The sequence below is a fragment of the Cryptomeria japonica genome, chromosome 9, assembly GCF_030272615.1.
Source record: "Cryptomeria japonica chromosome 9, Sugi_1.0, whole genome shotgun sequence".
NCBI classification, from domain to species: domain Eukaryota; kingdom Viridiplantae; phylum Streptophyta; class Pinopsida; order Cupressales; family Cupressaceae; genus Cryptomeria; species Cryptomeria japonica.
The window spans coordinates 171,829,398-171,856,534 of NC_081413.1; positions in this window are offsets into that span (position 1 = coordinate 171,829,398).

Genomic DNA, 27,137 nt, shown 5'->3' on the forward strand with positions numbered 1-27,137 from the left:
TGCAAGGATTCAATTGTCTAAGAGTTATTTTGATAAGTGACCAACTGTCAACGTAGATATGATAGAGTGATATGACACGAAAAGATAAGTCAAGTATTTGTAGATTTGTAAGTTTTTTGATCTTCGGTTGGAGTGCAATGATAATGATTTTGATAAGACGAAGTCCAATAGGAACGATATATCCTACGATATGGGACAAGGTTATCCTAACCAAACGTTGTAGTTTTGAGGATGATAGATCCTGATGAGAAACTATTATTTGAGTGATCAATTTATCAAAGAAGGTGGTGATGCACTTTGATATGTTAGATCTTGAACTTGTTGAAGATGAATACTTGAAAAACCTTGGGGTATCTAGTTCTAGAATCTGATTTGACAAAAGACAACTTGACTGGGCAAACCAAGAAGACAATCTAAGCACAAAATGATAGATATCAGGTGTTTATGCTCACTGTAAATTGACCAAGCAAACATGACAGATCTGAAAAATATGGAGACATTTAATTAAATTTAATTAATTAAATCATGTCAACATAATTAATTAACTTAATTGTGTTATCCTTATTCCTCTCGATGTTAATTAAATCTAAATTAATTAATCCCATCTCTATTGTCTATTAATTAATTTATCAGATAAATTAATTATTCCCTAATTCTTCTAAAGTCATCTCAATAATTATTTCCTCTAAACCCCCTCAGTTAATTAATTTCAATTAATTAACCTATTCATCTGATTCCTACAAATCACTTTTCCTAATCCCACTTAACCTAATTAATCCTTCTAAAATCTCTCATAATTATGCTTATCATTATTCTCCAATTTTTAATTCCCACTCATGTCACATCAACATTGAGTCTCTCAAAGACATTCAAATTTCTTTGAATCCCTTAATGCATCTTGGAATTTTTAATTCCCCAATTTGAAATTCAAATTCTTTTTCCCCCTCTTCTCAAGCAATTTTATAATCCTGTTTATTTTCCCAAGGCATCCTTGATCCATTCCTTCTATCTCAAATCAATCTCAACCCTCCATAAGGAAATTCAATCTTGGCCCTTCATTGGCCTCCTCCAATATATAAGTTGGATGATCATTTCCTCTCAAAGGATCCACTTCTTCTCATAGCATCCTCATGCTATCCATTTCTCCTCTCTCTTCCTCCTTCAATATTCCAATTCAAATCCATCCAAAATCCTATCAAAATCCTATCAAAATCCAACATATCTTGTTGAGCACTTGGAGAGAAATCCACATCCATCGAAAAGCACATCTAATCAAGTGGAGCAAGAAGGGTGCATCTTCCACTTCATTCATATCTCAATCCGAAGGAGAAGGCAAGATATTAGCAAGGTATAAATAGTGTTTTTGTGTTTTATGTGTTTTATATGTTTTGATGTGTTTGAATGCTTTATTTCATCACTAGACATCTAATCCCGCCTTGCTAACATTTTTTCCCTCTTCAAAAGACATGCAAGAAGACAACTCTAGACTGATAGAGACAAAAATTCGTATGACAGTTCAAATAGTCCCAGATGACAATTCATATAGAACCATATGATAAACTAAGAATCACGTACGACAAAAGCCTAATCTCGTACGACACTTCCCTCAAAACCAAATGACAACTGATAACAAATAAGCCTCTACTAATCTGACTCATACGACAATTCCCACAGAACCAGACGATAAACTACTTTTCTCGTACAACAAACTAGAAAGCTCGTACGACTGAGGACAGAGCAAAGACAATTTTTTTTACTTTGACAAATTTTTTACCAAAAATGTTTGATGTTTTGATTTTGTTTTCTATTTTTAGATGTCTAAGTTTCTGTTTGAGGGATGAAAATAGAACAAACACATGATATGATAAGTGACCTCAAGTACAACACGCCAAATCCTAAGGAAGTTGGCTGAGAGAGAAAACCTTTGCTTGAAAACTTTGATACACACCCAATAGCTAATTAGAATATAACTACTGAGTCTCACGCAATGGATTCTCAATATCGTATTATTCGACTCCAAACGCTAATGGGGGCATGATATGGAAAGTGTCTTGGGAGAGTTACTATCTCTCTTGCACAAAGATTATCCCCCTTTTGGAGGTGAATTAGGTAGCTTCTATCTTAGGGTTTGTAGTAGGGATTTCCATTTGGAATTACCCCTTGTAGTCACGCAAGCGCGATTGAGGCCTATAGACCAACAAGGTACTGAAACAAGAAGTAGTCACACAAGCATGATTGAGACTACGAGGCCCTACCAAATTTACGATATGAGAGATCTCAAAAGAGAAAACTCAAATAATCCCATCCTCCGAGACTTTAATCTCGAGAGGCCTAATTTTTAGAGTGAGTTGGAAAGCTTAGGTCTCGTTGTACTCACTTGAATAGTTCTCATAGGGTGATTACTTTTTCCCACTGTGACAGGCCCGCTAAAGGTATTCAAATCTAAAACATAGAAGCGCTTCAAGGGTCGGGATTTCTGATTGTCCGAATGGAAAAGAGCATACTCTCCTACCTTTTAGACAACTTCTCAAGCATTAAAACAAGATGTTCATTAACCATTAGAAAAATAAGTGTGCCTAGAAATCTTTAAGAAGACACAAAGTTTGGTTGAGTTCCTCTAGGCAACCTACAAAATAAATACGTTAGTAATCATGTTATTTTGATGAATTGAATCTTTGGCAAGCGTAATCTTGGACAATCATCCTACAAAAACCAGTTAGGCTGCTAGAAAACTCAAAATCGGGCAAGGGTTAGAATTAGTGATATCAAATTTCAAGAACAAAAACTATTAAAATGCAGAAGAAAAAAATCGCACGAGAATTATCACTTGATCATACAAGTATTCTCACATACTTGTACGAGTGCACAAAGAAACTCATACGGTATTGTAAAGGTAATTGCATGAGATTCTGAAACAGGCCCAGCCAGAAACCCATGAGATTGAATATTTGATGATGAGAGAGGCCAAGAAATTAGATTTCCTGCCCCATGGTAGGTGCCAAAATGTCATGTGTGTGAAGTAGGATACCTATAGCTGCAACACAAACACTCAATAGATCATTACAAGAATGGTTAGAAAATTGAAATCAAGCGAAAGATAACCCATGACAAAGTGACCTATCACCTCCTAAGATTTGTGAGTATGAATTTGTTCTCAGAGCTAGATGAGCAATCCCAGTGACTTGACTATACCTAGATGGAGGATTTAAAAGGATATGATATGCAAGCTAGACCAGTGTATGATTATGCTAGATTGATCCAAGAAGCTAATTAATCTAATGAGATGCATGATTAAGCTAAATGAGAGATGAATTATGCTAGAATATGATAAAATTAAGCTAGATCTAAGATACAAAATATGATAACAATGCTAAACTAGAATGCTAGAAATGATATGCCTATAATAACAATGCTCTAAAATGATATGTGATAGATGTGCCTATAATAAAAATGCATAAGATGAAAATGAGATGGGATCCTTTGTTCTCCAAAATGAGGGATATTTATAGGATTTCCAAGGCTAGGGGTGAGGTGGCAAAAATCAATGGTCAAGATTGAATCTAAAATATCAAGGGTCAAATTGGAGGACGTTGGAGATGAGGTTGGAGGGAGGGACACTTGTCATCTCTACGGTGACAAGTGTCAAGGAGCCTTTCTCATAAGAGGGAAAGTGTCCAAGGGAGGAGACATGTGGCCTAAGTGCCACATGTCTCAAGGGGGGGATATCTAACCCATAGGAGGTTAGGATAAGGACGTTAGGATGTGAAAGATAGGATAGGGTTAGTGGAATTGGTTTAGTTAGTGGATGGTTAGGTTAGGTGGTTAGAATTTAGGAGACATGTGGGTAATTTTAACTTCAAAATTCAAATAATAGGAAAAGGCTAATTAACTTTCAACAACTCATACATTGATTTTGTTTTAATTAATAAGGGGATTAGAAGAATGAATGAAATGGGGGAGGGTTAATTAATTCATATTAATTAATCAAAGGGGACCATTGAGATGAACCTATTAAATACATCCTTAGATTTATTAATAAGTAGATGAATGGAATAATTTAATCAAACTGCTAAATAATTCAATTAAATTGGGAAGGGGGATTAATTAAATAATTGCTTATTTAATTAGTTATCTTCAAACCATTTTTAGGTGTATACACTTATAATGATAAGTTTTACGTCACATATCTAAGAGGTTTCCAATAGTAGCCACAATGCCATCAACTTTCTTATTCACCCTAAGTATTTGTTCAAAAGTGATCATGGAAAATTAGCATGTAATTTTTTTTACCATTTTCTTGTAGGGAAGCATTTTTTCATCTTTTGTATGATAGTGATTGTTTTATTTTTTTCAACTAGGCCTCACAAAGCTCAACTAGGGTTATCATCTATATACCACAAAGGAACGTGAGGCCTATTATGTAGATGAAAGGGAACATTGAAACATAGTAATGAGGAAAGGGTAACCCACTCTCCACCTTCACTTATTTAAGGTATAAAAATGATTAATAGTTGGGAGGAAAGGGTTGTTAGGATAACTGATGAACAAATGAGAGGGGGGGAGGGGTGAATCAGTTGTTAACAAATTATATCAATTAATCCACTTAAAAACCTTAAACCAGCGCATATAAACATTAAGTACCAAAATAGCAGAAATAGATACCGGTAAGCAATGAAACTTAACAATAAAGAAGATAATCAACACAATGCAACCATACCACATAACACCATGATTTGTATGTGGAAAACCTGGAAAGGGAAAAAACACAATGGGAAGCCTACCCACAATCAGATGATACTTCTTCAGAAAGTATGTGATACATTGAGGGGTCTGCACATGCAGGAAGGCACACTGCCTAGAGCGTACTACTCATTACAAAGAGTCTCAATGACTCTAGAGAGGTTATAAGCACCTCAATATAAATAGACAACAATCCAGAATAATGAACTGCCAAAAATAGCATCTATCATGCCTAATTACAGTCCTGGTTAAGCTCAATACTGGAGACCTTTAACCTCTTCCCAAATCCCAATTCGATCACCTATGATCGTCCAAATCTCCTTCGCATATGATATTGCATTCCAAGACCACGACACATATTTCCCATGATCTACAATGAGTTCTTACATCATTTTATACCAACCCTAAGGCCTAGACCAATTAGGTCGGCCACCTACAAGATATTACAATGATATGTCATGTCAACCTAAGACCAAAACAACAATAACAAATCCATAGAAAATCCTGAAACATCCTTGTAACATGTAGAGTACACGTTAACATAATACCAGTCCATAACCTAGATAGCTACCAAACCTAATCTGGGTCCACCACACCAAAGTAATGTCTTCAAACAGTTGAAGAACGATCAAACAACATCTTCAACATCCTGAAATCCATGTAGAAGCCACACCAACACCACTTATGCATCCTGTCAAGATTCCTCAGTGAAATCTCTGCCGGTAAAACCTTAAACCAATGTTGGTAAAGGTTTACAAGAGTGTGTGATAGAATCTGATTACCAAGTCAATACCAACTTAAAAAAACATGCTCCAGAAGCATGAAACACATAAAATCAAACATACTCCATTGATCCAAACACGTTGGAAGTGTCCAACAGATAGTCTCTTCTGCCGGTAACACTAGATCTTCTACCGGTAACCAAAACCTGTCTGCCAGTAACCAACCATAAAAACTAGTGTTGACATCAATGACAAAACATAAATGCAACACATAATCAATTCATCCATAATGACAAAAATCTCCCCCTTTGCCAAACAAGTCTCCCCCAATGGAAGACAACCAACAAACTCCTAAATATCAATAACTCTCCCCCTGTGAATGATATCTCTATAAAGTTCTGAATTTATTTTTCGCATCACTATCTTTCCCCCTTTGACATCAATGCCAAAAATATGACAAAAATATCAAAGCAATAATGTAAACCTCTGAATCTCAAAGATGACTACTCCACCTAAGTAGTAGCACCACTCATCAGTGTAGGAATGAATAATATCTATGATAATGCATGTCAGACTAATGACAAACTACATCAATCAAGTCTCTGTCGGAGGGGAAGAAACCCCTAACCTGTCTCTCAAATACTCAAATGATTCCTTAGATAGTGGTTTAGTGAATATATATGCAATTTGTTTTTTAGTGTTCACATAAACCAATTTGACTTCCTTTGCTTCTACCATGTCCTTCAGAAAGTTATACTTTATTGAAATATCCTTAGTCTTAGAGTGAAATACTGGATTCTTAGACATGTCAATAGCTGTAGAGTTATCTCCGTAGATAACTACCGGTTCAATAAAATTTAGCTTGATATCCTTTGACATTTTCTTCATCCACAAGACTTGAGTGCAATTAATTGTTGCTGCAACATATTCAGCTTCTCCAGTAGATAAATAAATGCATGACTATTTTTTGCTGATCCATGAAACCAATTTCTTTCCAAGAAAGAAAGCTCGACCAAAAGTGCTCTTCCAGTCATTAGTATCTCCTGCCCAATCTAAGTCAATATATGCACATAAAGTGAAATCATCATATCTAGAATACCATAAGCCATATTCTGTTGTTCCTTGCAAATATTGGAATATCCTCTTTACTGCATATTCATGATTTTCTTTAGGATTACATTGATATATTGAAACAATAATTATTCCATTCATACTATCTGGTCTGGTCTAAGTTAGATATAACAAACCACCAATCATAGACTTATATCTTGTCGGATTTACCATTGTAGATGTATCCTTGATAGATAATTTCTCATTTGTCACCATAGGAGTACTTACCAGTTTGGAATTATCCATACCAAACTTCTTCAACAATTCTCTTAGATACTTAGTTTGATAGATAAAGATGCCTTTGTCAATTTGAGTAATCTAAAAATGAAAAATATCATCTCACCAATCATGGACATTTCAAATTCATTTTTCATATTATTAGAAAATTCCATGCACAATTTATCTTCTCCTCCAAAAATGATATCATCAACAAATACTTCAATAATCAAAATATCATCATCAGTGATCTTATAGTATAAGTTACTATTAGCATTGCCTTTAGTAAAACCAAGCTTCAAAATATATGTATCCAACCTTGCATACTAAGCTCTAGGAGCTTGTTTCAACCCATATAAAACTTTCTTCAATCTGCAAACCATATCTTTATGATTTGTCAATGAAAATCCTGATGAATAATGATGAACAACTAATATCCTAACTAGTACTGAGAGGGGGGGTGAATCAGTACACACAAAAACTTGCTTCAATATTTTGATAGTCTCTAAACACAAATAACCGGTTGTCTATACCTCTGAACTTAACCATAGCAATACCGGTTAATAGAAATACTTCAGACTGCTAAACTGGTAAAAAAAAGTACTTCAAATAGCATCCAACAATTCTCAACTCTAGATAGTTATTTTACCAGTTTGATCATGCATGAGTTGCATTAGTAACATCACAACTATTAGCTCTGCATGCATATTCAACTTGAACAAAAACTACTCAATCATCACATGAAAAATACATAGCCCATGACACACAGATTTTTCACGTGGAAACCCAAATGGGAAAAACCACAGTGGGGATGAATACCCACAAGCTTTGTTTTGAACTCTTTTGAAGTCTGCTCTGTTAGGAGCCTAGTCTGGTTACAGACTTTACAATAAGATTCTGTTAGGAACCGATCCTGTTAGGGATCACCCAGTTAAGGGATGGCTATAAACCCTGTTAAAGGTTACCTCACTAGAGGATTTAAAGATTCAATGAGCTTGAGTCACCTAGTTAGAGGATTTGTAACAAGCCTTTTAAAGCTACCCGATCAAGGGATTTTCTTTTTGTTGAAATGGTTAGAAGACAACAGATAAAACTTTCATCTGATAACAAAACTACTTTTCTAAGGCTGATCCTTTTTAGTTCCTCTCTTCTGCAATCACACTCTGTAGACTCCTTACTTCAGTTTGGCAAGTATCAAGTCTTCAACACACAGACATAAACACAATTTTTTCTAACACGAACAATAACAAACATCATCGACCTTATAGACAACAATTAGGTCGGTAGCATAAACCCTAAACCCTAAACATTTAGGTTTTCAGATACAAGCGGTCCGATCCTAACCGTTAAAATGCATTGCATAGAATAAAACAATCTGGGAAAGATATCAACTTATTCTGCATCATCCAATCTTCACCGCACTTGGAAATCAGTAACCAATCATGCGTTCTTCACACACTGCTAAGAGAAATGCACATTCCCGAGGTAGACATTCAATGCATTCACTCTTCACTCACAAGATCCTCAAAGAGATTCTTCATATGCACAAGTTGACGTGGCATCTCGATCTCATCCTTATCTCTTAACTAACTCATCACAGAATGTCATCGGTTACACTACACAAGTCAGATCCCCAAACCGGAAACCCTCAAGCTGAACTAAGACTACAAATCGGTAGTCAAACTATGAACCCTTGCAATGGTTCACTCCATCCCGGTTGACTATAGTCGCTTCTAGTCTTAACACCGGTTCATACTGGTTCACATATTGTCATCAATGACAACATACATTATGACCGCTTCATCATATGCCAACAATCTCCCCCTTTGACATTGATGGCAATACTCAGTGAATCATTGCTCAGTAAAATATATACACTAGTTGACACTATACCTATGATGAAACTTAAAGGATCACCATCACTTGGTCTGATCAATGTATACATGCTCAACATCTTCTCCCTAAACAATATATCCTCTCCCCCTTTGACAGCAATGCCAAAGTGGAGGCATAAGCTTCCAAGCTCCACCATGTTGCCCCCCCTGTGGAGTAGCATCCTTCAACACATCAATCTTGTAAGATCTGTCATGGTAGTACTTGACTGATGTGGAGCACACAGCTTTAATTTACTTCATGAAGGGGCAGAACCCCTAATTCACCTCTCAAATAGGTAAATGTAGTCTTCGGTAAGGGCTTAGTGAATATGTCTGCTAGCTGCTCCTTACTGGAAACATGTTCTAATACAATCTCTTTACTCTGAACCTTTTCTCTCAAGAAATGATACTTGAGCTCAATATGCTTGGTCCTAGCATGCACTACTGGATTTTTTGAAATATTGATTGCACTAGTATTATCACAGAAAATACTCATCGGTTTAGATATAGTCACTTTGAAGCCATCCAGTACATGCTTCATCCAGATTGTCTGAGTGTAGTTCATAAATGCTACCACATACTCCACTTCAGCTATAAACTGGGAGATACAACTCTACTTCTTACTCAACCATGAGACTAGTCTTCCACCGAGGAAGAATGCTCCACCTGTTGTCCTCTTTTGGTCGTCCACATTACCTGCACAATCTGCATCGGTAAACACTTTGAGATCAAAGTTGCCATTATATGGATACCATAATCCATAATCAACTGTTCCCTTCAGATACCTAAGAATCCTCTTTACCGCTACCAAGTGGGATTCTCTTGGACTCTTCAAAAAATGGGCCACAATGCCCACTGTATGAGCAATATCCGGTCTATTGTGCACCACATAGTGCAGCTTACCGATCATTGATTGGTATGCCTTCTCATTCACCAATGCTGAATCATCCTCCTTAGTCAGTTTGCAGCCAGTCACCATCGGTGTTCCAACTGGTTTTCTCTCCTCCATGCCAAAGGTCTTCAATACCTCTTTGATATACTTGGACTGGGTAATGAAGATACCCTCCTTCATCTGTTGAATCTGTAGGCCAATGAAGAACTTTATCTCTCCAATCAGAGACATCTCAAAATCTTTCTTCATTTCATTTGCAAATGCATGACTCATTTCATCATCTCCTCCGAAGATTATGTCATCTACAAATACCTCACAGATTAGTATTTGATCACCTTCAGATTTCACATAGATGTTGTTGTCCTCACTTGTTCTCTAAAATCCTATCTTCATAAGATGAGAGTGTAACCATTCATACCATGCCCTTGGTGCTTGTTTCAGTCCATACAGGGCCTTGTGTAATCTAGACACCATGTTACTATCCGCTGACAAAGCAAACCCATCTGATTTCTCAATATACACTTCTTCTTCAAGGATTCCATTCAATAATGTAGACTTCACATCCATCTGGTATACCTTGAGTCCCTTGAATGTTGCAAATTCAAATAGCATTTGGAAACCTTCCAGTCTAGCCACTAGGGAAAAGGTTTCTCCATAGTCTTATACGTCTTCCTGAGCATATCCTTTGCATACAAGTCTTGCCTTTTTTCTTACCACTGTGCCTTCTTCATTCAACTTATTCCTGAAGACCCATTTGGTAACTATGACATTCTTGTGTTCTGATCTGGGTACCAAGGACCATGTTGCATTCTTCTCTATCTGGTCCAGCTCCTCTTCAATTGCCTTTATCTAGTCTTCATCAGTAAGTGCCTCTCTAGTGGTCTTAAGCTCAAATTCTAAAATCATGCAGGATTTTTCTTTCACCTTTCTCCTTGTGAGTATCCCTACATCTTTGTCTCCAATGATCTACTTCAGATCATGATGCAGTTTTACATACCTAGGAATGACCCTAGCTGGTTCCGCTTGCTTTTCCTCTTCTTCTTCTCCTATTGTAGCTTCTACCGGTATAGAAACACTGAGGTCTTTTTGGTGTTTGCAACTTATTTCCTTCTCAACCAGTTCTCAGAATACTACACCCGATTCATCTTCCGCTTGCTTGTTGTTGTTTTCCTCAGGTTCCTCGGGGGATTCATCAACCCTGACATTGATACTCTCAACAATTTTCTGAGTCCTCTTGTTGTAGAACTTGAGAGCTTTGCTTTTAGTGGAATATCCCAGAAATATTCCTTCATCACACTTAGCATCAAATTTACTCAGATGCTCACCTCTCCTGATATAGCATTTTCTGCCAAATACTTTGAAATAACTTACATTAGGAGTTCTCCCATTCCCATACTCATAGGGGGCTTTGTCTTTACCTTTCTTGATGAGTAACGGGTTCATAGTATAAACTACAGTTCTTACCACTTCTCTCCAGAATGTGTGAGCTACCTTTCCTTGGATCAACATAGTTCTGGCCGCTTCCACTACAGTCCTGTTATTCCTCTCTGTTATGCCATTTTGCTATGGTGTCCTTGGGGTAGACAACTACCTGTTGATGTCATTCTCTTCATAGTATTTGTTGAATTCATCAGAATTGAATTCACCTCCCTGATCGGTTCTAAGACATTTTATTCTTCTATCACTCTCCTTTTCAACCAATGCTCTAAAGGCTTTGAACTTTCCAAACGCCTCAGACTTGTCTTTCAAGAATGTGACCCACATCATTCTTCAGCAATCATTGGTAAGAATCATGAAATACCGATCTCCCTGAATACTTCTTGTTTTAATCGGACCACACAGATCGGTGTGCACTAGATCAAGTAAGTTCTTTGCTGAAAAAGACTTACCTTTGAATGTTGAGGAAGATATCTTCCCAAGTTGACATTCTCTGCACAAAGCATTCTCCGGTTTGTTCAGCAAAGGCAATCCTCTCACTTCCTTGATCTTATTGGCCTTTACTATATTGTCAAAGTTTATATGACAAAGTCTCCTATGCCATATCCAACTGTCATCAAACTTCACCATCAGACACTGACTGATCTGGGCATTCAGCTGAAACAGGTTTCCTTTGGTCTGTTTACCAGTGGCAATAAGTTCACCACTCTTTCCAATTATTCTTCAGACTCCACCTTTGAACTCCGGAATAAATCCTTTATCATTCAGCTGAGTAACACTCAAAAGGTTGTGCTTAAGGCCTTCCACCCAGTAGACATCATCTGCACTACTCTTTCCATTCAGTGAGATGAATCCTTTTCCTTTTACCATGCAGGATGCATCGTTGCCAAATCGGACAACACCTCCATCATATTCTTCTAGAGATAAAATTTCTCCGGTCACTAGTCATGTGGTGAGAACACCCACTATCAATGATCCACTCATTAGAGTTGTCAATGCGAGAGACAAGGGCTTTCTGGTCAGACACCTCTTCCTTGATAGCTACAAACATTATGTCCTCACTCTCTTCATCCTCGGATTCTTCATCGGTAACACCTTCATCCAGTGCAACAAGACAATTTCTCCTACCTCCTCCTTTATACTTTCTAAACCTTTTCGATTTATCCTTATTATCATTGGTAGGCCAATTAACAACTATATGTCCTATCTTATTGCAAGAAAATACTTCAAAGGAAGCTTACCTCTGTATTTTCTGGTACCTTTTGGAAGTCTCTTGGTGAGAAGAGATTCAAACTCCATCAGAATCTCCTCATCATCCATATCTTTGCTTGGACTAGATTCATAACTAGTGCTAACCTCTTTTCCTCTCCTCGTAGGTGTGAAGGAAGTAGATGCTCTGAAGGCTGACCTAGTCTTCTGAATGCTACCATCATAGCCATTCAATTCATATGTAGTCAACTTAGCAATAATATTCTAAGGATACCTTTGTTTTGTCAATAGACCTTAGCTCTTGGATAGAGGAAACCCTGATTGCATAGACCGGTAACATTGATCTCAGAGCTTTACTAACAACTGTGGCATCATCAATTGTTCCACTAGTGCTCTTGATATCTCCAACCACAGTCTTGATCCTTATGCCATATTTTTGAATGGTCTCACCTTCAACCATCCTCATGTCTTCAAATTTTCCTCTAAGGCTTTCTTCCTTAGCCTGCTTGGCATGCTCATCACCACCATAAATGGTTTCCAGTGTGTCCCATACATCCTTAGGATTGTCCTTATATTGTACATCAATGAACTCAATATCGGATAGGCTGCTAATAAGGGCTTCCATGACTTGCCCATTTTCTTGAATCTCTCTTTTCTAACCATCGGTCAGTGTGCTAGTATGGATTACATAGGCATTCTCAACATAGCTCCAACGTTGAGCACCCAAACTCTTGATATAAATCTTCATTCTGTCCTTCCATATTTTAAAGTTGTCCCTATTGAACTTAGGACCTTCCCTCTTCATCATTAAAGTAGGATCTTTTGCCTCACGCGGTTAAGCTTATATCACCAAGGACCTCGAGGTGCTCTGATACCAATTGATGAATAATGATGAACAACTAATACCCTAACCGATACTGAGAGGGGGGTGAATCAGTACACACAAAAACTTGCTTCAATATTTTGACACTCTCTAAACACAGATAATCGGTTGTCTATACCTCTGTACTTAACCATAGCTATACCGGTTAACAAAAATACTTCAGATAGCTAAATCGGTAAAACAAAAGTACTTCAAATAGCATCAAACAATTCTCAAATCTAGATAGCTATTTTACCAGTTTGATCATGCATAAGTTGCATTAGTAACATCACAACCATTAGCTCTACATGCATATTCAACTTGAACAAAAAATACTCAATCATCACATGAAAAATACACAACCCATGACACACGGATTTTTCACGTGGAAACCCAAATAGGAAAAACCACGCTGCGGATGAATACCCACAAGCTTTTTTTTGAACTCTTTTGAAGTCCGCTCTGTTAGGAGCCTAGTTCGGTTAAAGACTTTACAATAAGGTTCTATTAGGAACCAATCTTGTTAGGGATCACCTAGTTAAGGGATGGCTATAAACCCTCTTAAAGGTTACCTCGCTAGAGGATTTAAAGAACTCAATGAGCTTGAGTCATCTAGTTAGAGGATTTGCAACAAGCCTGTTAAAGCTACTCGATCAAGGGATTTTATTTTTGTTGAAATGGTTAGAAGACAACAAATAAAACTCTGATCTGATAACAACACTACTTTGCTAAGGAAAATCCTTTTCAGTTCCTCTCTTCTGCAATCACGCTCTGCAGAATCCTTACTTTGGTTTGGCAAGTATAAAGTCTTCAACACACAAACATAAACACAAATTTTGCAAACACAAACAATAGAAAACATCATTGACCTTATAGACAACAATTAGGTTGGTAGCATAAACCCTAAACCATAAAAATTTAGGTTTTCAGATACAAGCAGTCCGATCCTAACCATAAAATTCATTGCATAGAATAAAACAATCTAAGAAAGATCTCAACTTATTTTGCATCGTCCAATCTTCACTGCACCTAGAAATTAGTAACCCATCACACGTTCTTCACACACCACTAAGAGAAATGCACATTCCTGAGGTAGACATTCAATGCATTCGCTCTTCACGCGCAAGATCCTCAAAGAGATTCTTCACATGCACAAGCTGACGTGGCATCTCGATCTCATCCTTATCTCTTAACTAACTCATCACAGAATGTCATCGGTTGCACTACACAAGTCAGATCGCCAAACCAGAAACCCTCGAGCTGAACTGAGACTACAAACCGGTAGTCAAACTATGAACCCCTACACCGGTTCACTCCATCCCGGTTAACTATAGCCGCTTCCAGTCTTCACACCGGTTCATACCGGTTCACATATTGTCATCAATAAAAATATACATTGTCACCACTTCATCATATACCAACAAATCCATCAGGTTTATCAATGTATACTTCTTCTTCAAGCTCACCATTCAAAAATGCACATTTAACATCCATTTGATAAACCTTGTAGATCTTATAAGCTGCATAGGCAAGAAATAGTCTAACAACTTCAATTCTAGCTACAGGTGCAAAAGTTTCACCATAATCAATTCCTTCCTTTTGAGAATATCATTTACAAACCAATCTAGCCTTGTTTCTTACAACTTGACTATCCTTATTCAATTTATTCCTTAAAACCCATTTAGTTCCAATAACATTCTTCTTTTTAGGCCGGGGAACTAAAGTCCAAGTCTCATTCTTCTCTATCTGATCCAAGTCATCTTCCATAGCCTTTAACCAATGTTTATCCTTACAAGCTTCAATAACAGATGCCGATTCAATTTGAGAAATAAGACATACCTATTCATTTGCCAGTCTTCTTCTTGTCATAACTCCCTTGTTCCTATCTCCAATTATTTGATCTTTAGTATGATTTAATCTTACATACCTTTTTGTTTTCTGAACTTCAGGTTCATTGCTCTGATCATCAATCACAGTTGAATTTTTTGATTGTACCCTTGTAACTGTCTCAATTTCTTGTACTGGTTGAGGCATTGTCGGTTCAGTTATCATTATTTTCACTGTCGGTTCCTTGTCATATGATATAGATTGATTTATGTATTGCTCATCCACTTTCACATTAGCACTCTCCATAATTTTCTGCAATCTTTTGTTATAACATCTATATGCTTTGCTTTGAATTGAATAACCAAGAAATATCCCTTCATCACATCTAGGATCAAACTTCCCAATTGAATAATCTCTTTTGATATAGCATTTACTTCCAAAAATTCTGAAATATTTAACAGTAGGTGTATGTCCAAACAATAATTCATATGGGGTCTTACCGGTTTCACCTTTGATGTGAACTCTGTTGAATGTGTAGACTGCTTCTCTCCAATAGATGTGAGACAATTTGACTTCCACGATCATAGATCTTGTTGCATCCAAAATGGTTTTATTCTTTCTTTCCACTACTCCATTCTGCTGAGGAGTCCAAGGTGCAGATAATTGTCTCCTAATTCCATTTGTCTCACAATAAATGTTAAATTCATGAGAAGTGAACTTACTGCCTTGATCTAATCTTAGAGATTTGATTTTCAATCCAATTTCTATTTCAACCTTTTCTTTAAAGATCTTGAATTTCTCAAAGGCTTCAGACTTCTCCCTTAGAAAAGTCACCCACATCATTCTAGAATAGTCATCAATAATCAACATGAAATACCTATCACCTTGAAAGCTTCTAGTCCTTGCAGGACCACATAAGTTAGTGTGAAACAAACCAAGTACATCATTAGATTTATCATGTATGCTCTTAAAAGAAGTTCTAACATGCTTTCCCAATTGACATTCCTTATATACTAGATTATCAGGGTTCATAATCTTAGGTATATCTTTAACTATTTTAGTTGAACTGATCTTAACAATACAATCAAAATTAACATGACACAACCTCTTATGCCATAGCCAAATATCATCAATATGAGCAATCAAACATGTCTTATTACCAGTGTTTAAGTAAAAGATGTTACCTCCAATCTGAATATCGGTTGCAATCTCTAAACCAGTCTTGTTAATGATTTGGCATTTTCTATCTTTAAATTGAAGTTGGAAACCCTTGTCCACCAATTGACCAACTCTCAAAATATTATTCTTTAAACCTTCTACATAATAGATATTATCAGTATTATGCTTACCATCCAGAGAAATAGTACCTCTACCTTTGATCATACATGCTTTGTCATCTCCAAATCTGACTTGACCGCCATTGTATTCTTCCAGGGTCAAAAACTTTCTTTTATCTCCAGTCATATGATGTGAGCATCCACTATCAATTACCCATTATCCTTATCTTCAACCTTTGCTGCCAGGGCCTTTTCTTCATTCATGATAGCCAGTTCTGGTTCATCTTCCTTTAATGTATAGAACACCCATTCCTTTCCATTACCGAATCCACTAACAAAGTCTTCTGTCGGTTCATCCCCAAAGTCATCACTTACTCCTTCCTCATCCGCTATGTAGAATTGTTTACTTTTCTTGAATCTATATCTGTTCTGGTTAGGCTTAAATGATTTCTTAACTCTTTCCTTAAATCTTGCATTCCTTTTAGGACATCTAGATGCAAAATGACCAATCTTATTACATGCAAAATATTTAAAAGGTGCTTGTCCTTCATACTTACTTCTTGTCGGTCCTTTAGGCACTCTTCTAAAAAATAAGGGTTCAAGTTGCTCAAATTCTTCATCTTCTTTGCTCATATCTTCCAATTCTTTTGCATATAAGGCTTTCCAATCATTTTTGTTGGTAGATGATGATGCATGAAAAGCAGGTTCAGACTTTACAGCTCCAGAAGATCCAAATTCTTCAAGCTCAAAAGCAGATAATTTCCCAATCAAAATGTCTCTATTAACTTAAGTGTTAGCCATTGTTCTCAACTCATTAATTGCAGTTGCCTTCATCTTGTAAGCTGGTGGAAGGGCTCTTGAGAATTTGGAAACTATTTCATCTTCACTTAGAGATCCTCTACAACATTAAATTCCCATAACAATCTCATTTACTCTTTCCATAAACACAACAATTCTTTCATTATCTTCCATCTTTAAGTTTTCATATCTTACCTGGTAACCATTAAGTTTAGCAATTTTGACAGTAGGTCACCTTCATTCAGAGTTTGTAATTTATCCCACATAACCTTTGCTGATGATTTATCGGTCAATCCCATGATCTGCTGATCAGTAAATGCACACAAGAGGGCTTATCAAAGTCTCCAGGAGAAGGATTGCTAGATGCTAGATCATAAGGTGTGTATCCTTTCTCAGTGATCTCCCAAATATCCTTGCCAAGACATCTAAGATGAGTCTCCATTCAAATTTTCCATATCCCATAATTTGTTCCATCAAGCTTAGGGATTTCTCTTCTGAAGATAGTTGTCAGTGGATTAGTTACCATAGGATCTACCTCAAGCGGTTAAGCTTCTGCAAAAGAGGACCAAAGCTCTGATACCAATTGTTAGGATAACCAATGAACAACTAAGAGGGGAGGGGGGTGAATCAGTTGTTAACAAATTATATCAATTAATCCACTTAATAACCTTAAACTAGATCATATAAACATTAAGTACCAGAATAGCAGAAACAAATACCGGTAAGCAATGAAACTTAACAATAAAGTGGATAATAAACACAATGCAATCATACCACATAACACCATGATTTGTATGTGGAAAGCCTGGAAAGGGAAAAACCACGGTGGGAAGCCTACCCACAGTCAGATGATACTTCTGTAGAAAGTATGTGATACAATGAGGGGCCTGTACATGCAGGAAGGCACACTGCCTAGAGCAGACTGCTCATTACAAAGAGTCTCACTGACTACAGAGAGGTTATAACCACCTCAAGATAAATGGACAACAATCTAGAATAATGAACTACCAGAGATAGCATCTACCATGCCTGATTACAGTCCCAGTTAAGCTCAATATCGGAGGCCTTTAACCTCTTCCTGAATCCCAATTCGATCACCTATGATCAGCCAAATCTCCTTCGCATATGATATTGCATTCCAAGACCACGACACATATTCTCCATGATCTACAATGAGAGCTTACATCATTTTATACCAACCCTAAGGCCTAAACCAATTAGGTCGACCACCTATAAGATATTACAATAAGATCATTACATAAATCCATATTACAATGATATTATGTGTCCTCTTAATACCAAAACAACAATAACCAATCTATAGAAAATCCTGAAACATCCTGGTAACATGTAGAGTACACATTAACATAATATCGGTCCATAACCTAGATAGCTACCGAACCTAATCTGGGTCCACCACGCCAAACCAATGTCTTCAAGTAGTTGATGCATGATCAAAGAACATCTTCAACATCCTGAAATCCATGTATAAGCCGCACCAACACCACTTATGCATCCTGTCAAGATTCCTCAGTGAAAGCTTTGTCGATAAAACCTTAAACCAATACCGGTAAAGGTTTACAAGAGTGTATGATAGCATCCAATTACCAAGTCAATACCAACTGACCAAAACATGCTCCAGAAGCATGTAACACATAAAATCAAGCATACTCTATTGATCCATGTGAGATTCTGTGAGAAGCGAGAATTGAGCCAAGATCTGATGTCGGTCGTAGATCACATGCAACTCCTCACACAATAGATGATCGAAGATCAAAATAGTTGAATGAAGATAATTTCAATATGAGAGAGAAATAGAGACAAAGAGGAAAATTTGGAGAAGACTCTTACCGAACTATCACTCCACTAACTTAACTAGTGAAGGTGAGAGTATAGTGCTTATTATATAGAAAAATATAAGCATATACATCCAAGGGGTGCATTAACTCTTATTCCCCATAAAAAGTGGGAGGTTTTACCTTCTTGGTAAATGCCAAAACATGTGGCATAACCTCCTTACATGAAGACAAAAAAGGAGTTGAGAAAGTTGGCACATAAGGCCAAAAGAGGGTGTGAAACCCAACTACCCCATAACCCACTTAGGAAATGACAAAATAGTGGTTATGAGAGGTGGCACAACAAGCCAAAAGAGGGTGTGAAACCCAACTACCCCATAACCCACTTAGGAAATGACAAAATAGTGGTTATGAGAGGTGGCACAACAAGCCAAAAGAGGGTGTGTAACTCAACTACCCATGTGAGGTGGAGAGTTACACATGTAGCTGAAGTATTTCACCATGTGTCCTCATATAAACCACTCCTATTAACCTAAGCAAGCTTAAATAATATATGTGTAGGAAAAAATAAATATCCCCTAACATAAGGAAAATAAAAAACCTACACTAACAATCCAAACATGCCAAAAGTGTCCAATAGATAGTCTCTTCTATCGGTAACCAAAACCTATCTGTCGCTAACCAAAACTTGTATGCTGGTAACCAACCATAATAGCTAGTGTTGAAATCAATGAAAAAACATCAATGCAACACATAATAAACTCATCCATAATGCCAACAAGGGTAACCCATGTTAGCACATATTTTTACAAAATATTTATGTGCTATATATGGATTTTTTTTTCATATAGTTTCATCATAAGAGCAGTTATTGTTGGATTGTATGTGTAGGTGATATGTTGCAGTGTCTTCATGAAAAAGCATCAGTTGGGCATATTCAAGGGAAGTGTTGAGTGTGGTGGCATTCTAGTAATCCTCATCCTCACAATTAGTTTCATTGCAAGAGTACTTTTGGAAGATCAATATAGAGCAGGGTTGTGAGCATGTTCAAAGATGTAAATAGTGTGGGAGAAACCTTTCAGTATGATTATTAAAAGTTGCACCCATGGAGAGGGGCTTCTCTTGTAAAAAATGCAAAAATCTACTTATCGGCATAAGTCATCCCGATGAGATCGCCCAAGAAGAATGAAATGTGTTGATCGGAGTAACTCATGCCGACGGTGTTTCCTAAAGCGTGAGCAACGTGAAGAAGTGAGACTGGGTGGAAATTCATCAGGAATTCATTGGAGTAACACATATTATCGAGAACAAAGAAAAAATGTTATCTTGATACCCAATGGGGTTATCGGTGGAACTCTTGCCGACAATAGATGGAGTGATGTGTTCATTGTGATGTCATCGAGTCATCAGGAAGTCTTAATTTATGTTACCCCGATATTCGATAGACTAAGTGGAGAAGGTGGCTATATTAGAGAGACTTTTTTTGATAGAGCGGTACCAAGCAAAAGGGGGAGTAAGACTCATCGGGATAACATACATCATCGGAGAGCTATATTTTGAGTCATCCCGATACCCGATGAGCGATTCGAGCATAAAGAGATCATATTGGGAAAACCTACGCTGATAGACCAAAGTAACCTGATAAGGGGAGTAAGGTGCAGATTGAAATAAAAGACTCATCGGGATAACATACTTTATCGGGTAGCATTTTCAAAGTTGTGTCGAGGCCCGATAGGCAGAATGCCATAGAGGGTGGATCTATTGGGGAAGCTATAACCATTGCAAGAAAGGAAAATATGCTATGCCGACACCCGATGAAGCAATCGGGGAAAGTTATGCTGATCAAAAGGAAAGTTAGATGTCATGGGACCATCGAATAAAGTATTAAGTGATTCATTTTGAAGCCTGATGGAGCGACTTGAGGGATAAAAAAAAGGAGGTTTCATCGGAGAAATATACCCTGATCTAACTTAAAGTAAAGTTGACTAATAGAAAGGAAAGGTGGATCCATCGGGATAATCCAAGCCTCGAGGAAGAAAGAAAAATGGCTAGGGCGAGATTTAATGGACTGCTCAGAGTGACCTATACCGATTAGAAAGACAAAAAGGTAATTGAAGGAACGCAAAGTGCGGGTGGCGCCAAGAAATTGAATTATCAGGTAGGGTTATGCTCATTAGTCGTTGGAATATTTGATGTGACTGCCATTATTTAATGCTCGCGATCGAGTGGATTGGATCCACACGAAGTAAATCTGATGAGTTTATGATCGTTGCAAACTCTAGTCGTTGCCTATCCAGCATAAAAAAAGAGTCTTCATGGCAAAAGTATTCATATTGTTTTTAGCCATCGACATTGAAGTTGTAGACAAGAAGAGTAGGTAATTCAAAAATTTCAAGCATTTAATCATGGAGGATTCTGGTTCACAAGGGAAAAGAAAGGACATAGAGATTTCAGACACACAGTCTGCTAAATCAAAAAAGACGAAGTCTGTAGAGGGTGTGCAAAAGTGAAAACTGAACCAAGACATGATTGACCAAATGGAGTCATCCGGTGCTAAGTCGAGGAGATCTAAAACCTATTTACCACCCAAGGATCAATTGGAGAGAAAATACAAAGGGGTTGGAGATATCTGGACAACCATAAGGGGCCACGAATTGTTTCTTTATCACTACCTGAGGTAGAACAAGGAGATGGCATTATTGAACCCTTGGATGATGAATTTGGGTACACTGGTGGTCCCAAATGTTTTTCTGAATCTCAGACTATTGGAATTGCTTACTAGGAATTACAACAAAGAAAAAAGATGCATTCAATTTCCCAATGGGGATCCATTCATCTGGATATCTGTCGGGTCTATTCAAGAGGTTTTTGGTATGTCTTATGAGCCTTGCATACCCCTATCCTTTTCAGACCTAGAAGAAGAGTATACCCAAATGGACACCGCTCACACAGTGTGGAAGTTAGCAATTCATAAGAAGAAGAAAGGACAACTCATAGAGTAGGATGGTCCTCCTTTTGAAATTACTTTGTTTAGACAATACTTGTAGTACACATACTGGGCATGCAGCCAAGTCTATAGGGAAGAATTTACTGATGTTACAAGGATAGGCCCATTGGTGTTGGCTGCAGACATTCAAATGCATGAGCCAAGGCCATTTGATTATGCAACTTACTTGGCAGAGAAGTTGCATGAAGGGTTCTTGAGTTTACAAACATGGCCTAACCCTACTTTTAAATTTTATTCATTGCTAATGCATATGGTTTTGTTTCATGGGTAGATGAAAGGTTTGTGACCAGAGGAATTAAGGGTGACTCCCAGGAACAAATAGGGATAGGACCAACCAGTTCAATTATGGGTATCCCTGTGGGATGCAAAATTTGACAAATCACACTATGTGTTGTTTGAAGAGTATTTTGTTAAAAATTTGTACAGATTGTTTGGAGTTGATTGTGACGGGTCTATCTCACTGGAGATTAAGAGATTCTTGAGACCCCATACTTTTGGGGATACCAGGGTCAGTCACAATTGGGGTGACTGGTTTGTGTGTCAGAATTTTACCTTTTTTAGGGTTTATGGTTTTGAGGGTGTTCCATATATGTTTCCTACATTAGTTCTTGATAGGATTTCTTATTTAGAGATTGCCAGGCAACTTAGTATGTCAAATGTGAAACATCTCAGTGGTGCACACAAGTAGGTATTTATGCCTGGCACTTTGCATTTTGGAGACTTCACCATTGTATCTACCAAGGCTTATGAGATGATAGAAAAGAAGCTGGTAGAGGACTACAATTTGTTTGGACACCAAGCTCAGAAAAACTATGATCCAAAGGGGCATATCCACCACTACAGGAAGAACCAAAATTTGGGAGACTATTTGCATATACCCATGGAGGCTAAAGATTTATTTAGAAACAAGGAATGAGATGAAGCTACTGTACTTTTAGAGGAATTAAACCAAAGATTAGAAGAGCAAAAACAAAGGCTTCAGGAACTAAGAGAAGAGGGAGATTCTAAGAGTGGGTCTGATGAGAACATAGTTTTATCAACCCTTTGTGCACCTGAATTAGAAGAAGTGGCAGAGAGCCAGGAGCAAGCCATGGTGAGAATAAATGCCAATGCAGATGTGAGAATGGAAGAGCATGCAACTTTTGTTGCAAATGAGGTTTTTGTACATTCTAAAGAGTTCAAGTCATTTTTGTACCATTACAAAGGGAAAAAATTGAGGGAGAGCATCCCAAATGTTACCCCGGAAAATGAAGCAGAGATGCTTAAAAAATTAAAAGAAGACATTGATGCAGAAGTGGCCACAATGACACCACAGAGAGGGAGACAACTTCTCAGTGAGGCAGGTGTCATTTTGTTCCCAGGATGGGACTTAAGTGCCTCTTTTATTTTTGATAGCTTGTTGCATTCTGACAGAAAGGATATAAAATTAGACATACAGGGTGTTGATAATATCTTTATTGGATCAAGGTATGATCCAAATGAAGAGGAGATGTTGCTTTGGGCCCTATACCCTCCAAACAAGAGACCCAAGATCATAGATTTAGATAAGGCATTTGGGCACATGATGAAGCTAAAAGTGGGAGAGGTTAATCCAATTGTCACCACAGATTTGGGGATTGACATTGCAAAACTAAATAAGGCCCAAATGCAATGGGTGGTAAAAGAGGGTCAAAAATATAAAAATTTATATGAAGACCTGTTGAGAAGTCATGGGCATGAAGTACCATAGATAGTTGATATCGGTGTTCAATGGAAGAAGAATATATAAAGACCAGATGAAGGAAAACATAAGTTAAAGAGGCAAATCAGGACTGCCAAAGTAGATGCTGCTTGTGTTTTGTTGACAAACATGTTTGAGCATTTGTTGGAAGTTCTCAAAGAATTCTGGACAAACTGTCAGAAGACCCTGGATAATATGGCTTCTCATGAAAGAACTTTGAACAGTCTGAAGGCATTGTTGAAAGAAAAGAGTGCCGATGAGAAAATGGTTGAAAATATTCTGAGAAGGTTGAACAAGCATAAGGCATTTGGTGTATACATTAAGCAGGAATTTACCGATTGCAAAGATATTGTTAAGTATGGTGTACCAGATATTGTGGATGATGCAGAGCAGTTAAAGGACAAAGGGATTTGGATTGCAAAATGCCAGAATGTACTTAACACATCCCTTAATGTTGCCCGGGCAGATTTTTTGGATATGAAGGTGATAGGTGAGCAGATGGAGAGATTGGTTACCATAGAGATCATTGTCAGGGATATTGTATTCAACACTAGCACTCACAAGGACAACAAGTATTTGGAGCACATACAAAAGTGTGATACAATACTAGATGACCATAACTGATTTTTATTATATTTTGTGTCTAGTAGTTAAGCAGTTAAGTGTTAGGTTTTAGTTAAGTTTAGTTTAACAAGATGAAAGTGTGTGTCCTTTTATTCAAAACCTTTGGCTCACATATATGTAGTGAGTCATTTTTGTATCATGAGGGGAGATATATAATTTTTGCCACTGGCTGGGCTGTAAATGTTATATTTTAGAAAGGTCTAATAGGAATGAGGAGTTTATTCTGTGCAAACTGAATGTATTGGAGTATTTGTAAGTGCGGTTTTTATGTACATTCTTATTCCAGAAATTAATATACAAGATTTCATGTTTTTATCTTTAGATTGTTATGTGTAATTTTGTGTTTGATGGAATCATATGTCCTCTTGATAAATCTTTTAGATTCGTTGTGATGTTCCATCACATGATGTTGTATTGAATGTAAAATTGGGTTTTTATTGTTCATGCAACACATAATGAAAATTTCACCATGATGGTCTTATAATTGTCTCTTGAGTTGATAGTGATCCTTGTCCACAAAGTTATTCATTGATTGTCAGATAAAGGCACTGGTCTGTTATTAACCTTTGCTGAATAAGTTTGTATGCATTAGGTACTTACCAAAGAAACAAATCTTCTAATTTCTATAAGTACTACTCTTTTTCATAATGGCTTAAAGTCCTAACAGTAATATTTTGCATAACACAACTATATTCACACTTATTTCCTCAGTTTTAAAGGCATTCAATAAAAAGCACTTCTGTTAGCATAATTGCAAGAAAACCTTTTGCCATCCCTACAATTGGTAATTCCCACAGTTTAAATTCACTTAAAACAGACCTCTTTTGTACTTGAGAGTGTAAGGTACACCCACCCGGGTTTAGTGGAGCCTAAAGTGTAGAGGAATTTGGTCTTTGACCATTCCTGTTCGTTGCTCAAGGCTGATTGGATTAACTGAGTATTAGGCAAGTCTTTGGTTTCCCAATCTGTGGTTTTGGGCACCAACAACCCATACTCAACCCGATTTTTTAAGGTGAAAATTTTGAGTTAAATCCAACATGAAAGGGAAGAGGCCATCTATGATCCTTCATTTAAATCTAATTCAAATGAAAGTGCATTTGACAAAGGCCCTTAGATGGGCATGAGAAAGAATAAAATAATCAATAAAGGACCTTTGTTCAAAAGTGTAAATGTTAAAAAATTAAATATTAGCGACTGTCCAATGAAGGTCTTATAGGATGAATTTTAAAAAAAAGTATATGTATTATATGTTATTATGAATTTAAGATAATTCTTGCAAATACAAGCATGAAATAAATCAAAATTTTGAGTTATTGAAGAAAAATTGCAAAAATAAAAAAACAATATGTAGCTTTTTCAAAGGATAAATATTTGATGAAGAACTGATAGATAAATATTTTGCATAGGAGGAAATGGGAAATAAGAGGAAATGAAAAAAATAAATGACTTGAAGATTTATCTTGCAAAGATAAGGTATTCATAATTTTTAATTTGTATAAAAATGTTTCAAAAACATTAGATTTCTATTCACCCCCATTTCTTCAAATCTAGAGTTTGAATATACTTTAATTTAAATTTAATAAATAATTTGATTCTTGCATGTTTTAAGTTCGTATAAATTTCATAGTCTACTTAGATTTCAAATATATTTTCTACATCAAATTCAATAGTTCCTTTGTAGGGTTTGTAGATCTCTTTCCCCTGCTTCTTCAACTCTATAGTTTCACATAGTTTGTAGATCTTTTTGGATCCTACATAAAATTCACTATTTCGTATTAAATTTTTATAGATCTCTTTCCCTACTTCTTCTTGACTCTAGGGTTTTAATATAGTTTGTAGATATCTTTCTCCTAGATATAAAATTGAATACTTCCTTTCTAGGGTTTGTAGATATATTTTACTTCTTCAACTCTATGGTTTGAATATAGTATTTACATCTATTTTTACCCTACATGGAATTCACCAATTCCTCTCTAGGGGAGATCTCATTCCCCCATTTCTTCATGACTCTAGGTTTTTAACATAGTGTATAGATCCTCTTTCATCTACATCAAAGTAACTAGTTCCTCTCTATGGTTTTTAGCTCTACCTAAATCACATACAAAATTTAAACTATCTATATTTTCACATAGTATTCCATTTGGATTTGAAGTGGTTGGTATTACTTTATAAATGTGTCTAATTTACATGTAGCTGAATCTTAGCCTAAGTTTCTTTATGAATGTCCATACCAAGTATAAGCCTTGTAGACCCTTATTCATTTATATAGAATATTATAGATAATTGAACCTTGATTTCATTAATTAACCCATAGTCCTTTATAATAATCAACATTATTTCTTGCAAAACCTAGTTCTAATGCACATGCATCAAACTATTAATATCCATATACATGTTTTTGGCTAATAAAGTTGTGTTAACCTGGGCATTGACCCTTAACATAGCCAAAGACTATCAACATCACAAAAACAAAAGACAAGGGTGTTGACCCCTAAAAGCACAGTTCAGAGGTAGTAAAGGAAACAACAAAAAAGGGGTACGAACCCCAGAGGAACCAAGGTTAGATAGGTGAAAAGAACATATAAAACTTGCAACAACCCAAAATCCAGCTCAAAGATGGGGAGAACCATCTAAGCCAAGGCAAATTTGGGGGAGGGGGGAATATTTCCCTTCCGCCTGCGAGATTGTTCCTGCTTCAAACCATACAAAAACCTTTTATGACTTATTAGATTATTGGAGATACCGCCACATCAACATTTTGTTATTCTTCAAAAAAATTATCTGACGTACCTTCTTTCTTTCCAACCACATTGCCTTGTACATTAGCTTTTTCATTTGTAGGTACATCTTAATATTACATTTTCTTGTTTAAAATACATCCTTTTGTTATTCATCCTTAGATAGGACTCTAAGTTCCCTAGACATAAATTTTAAGTAGACAACCTTCAATTGCATTAGGTTCCAAAGCTAATGATCTTTTGATTTTTAAGTATATCTCATGAAACTTCACTTTTTTATACTTTAAA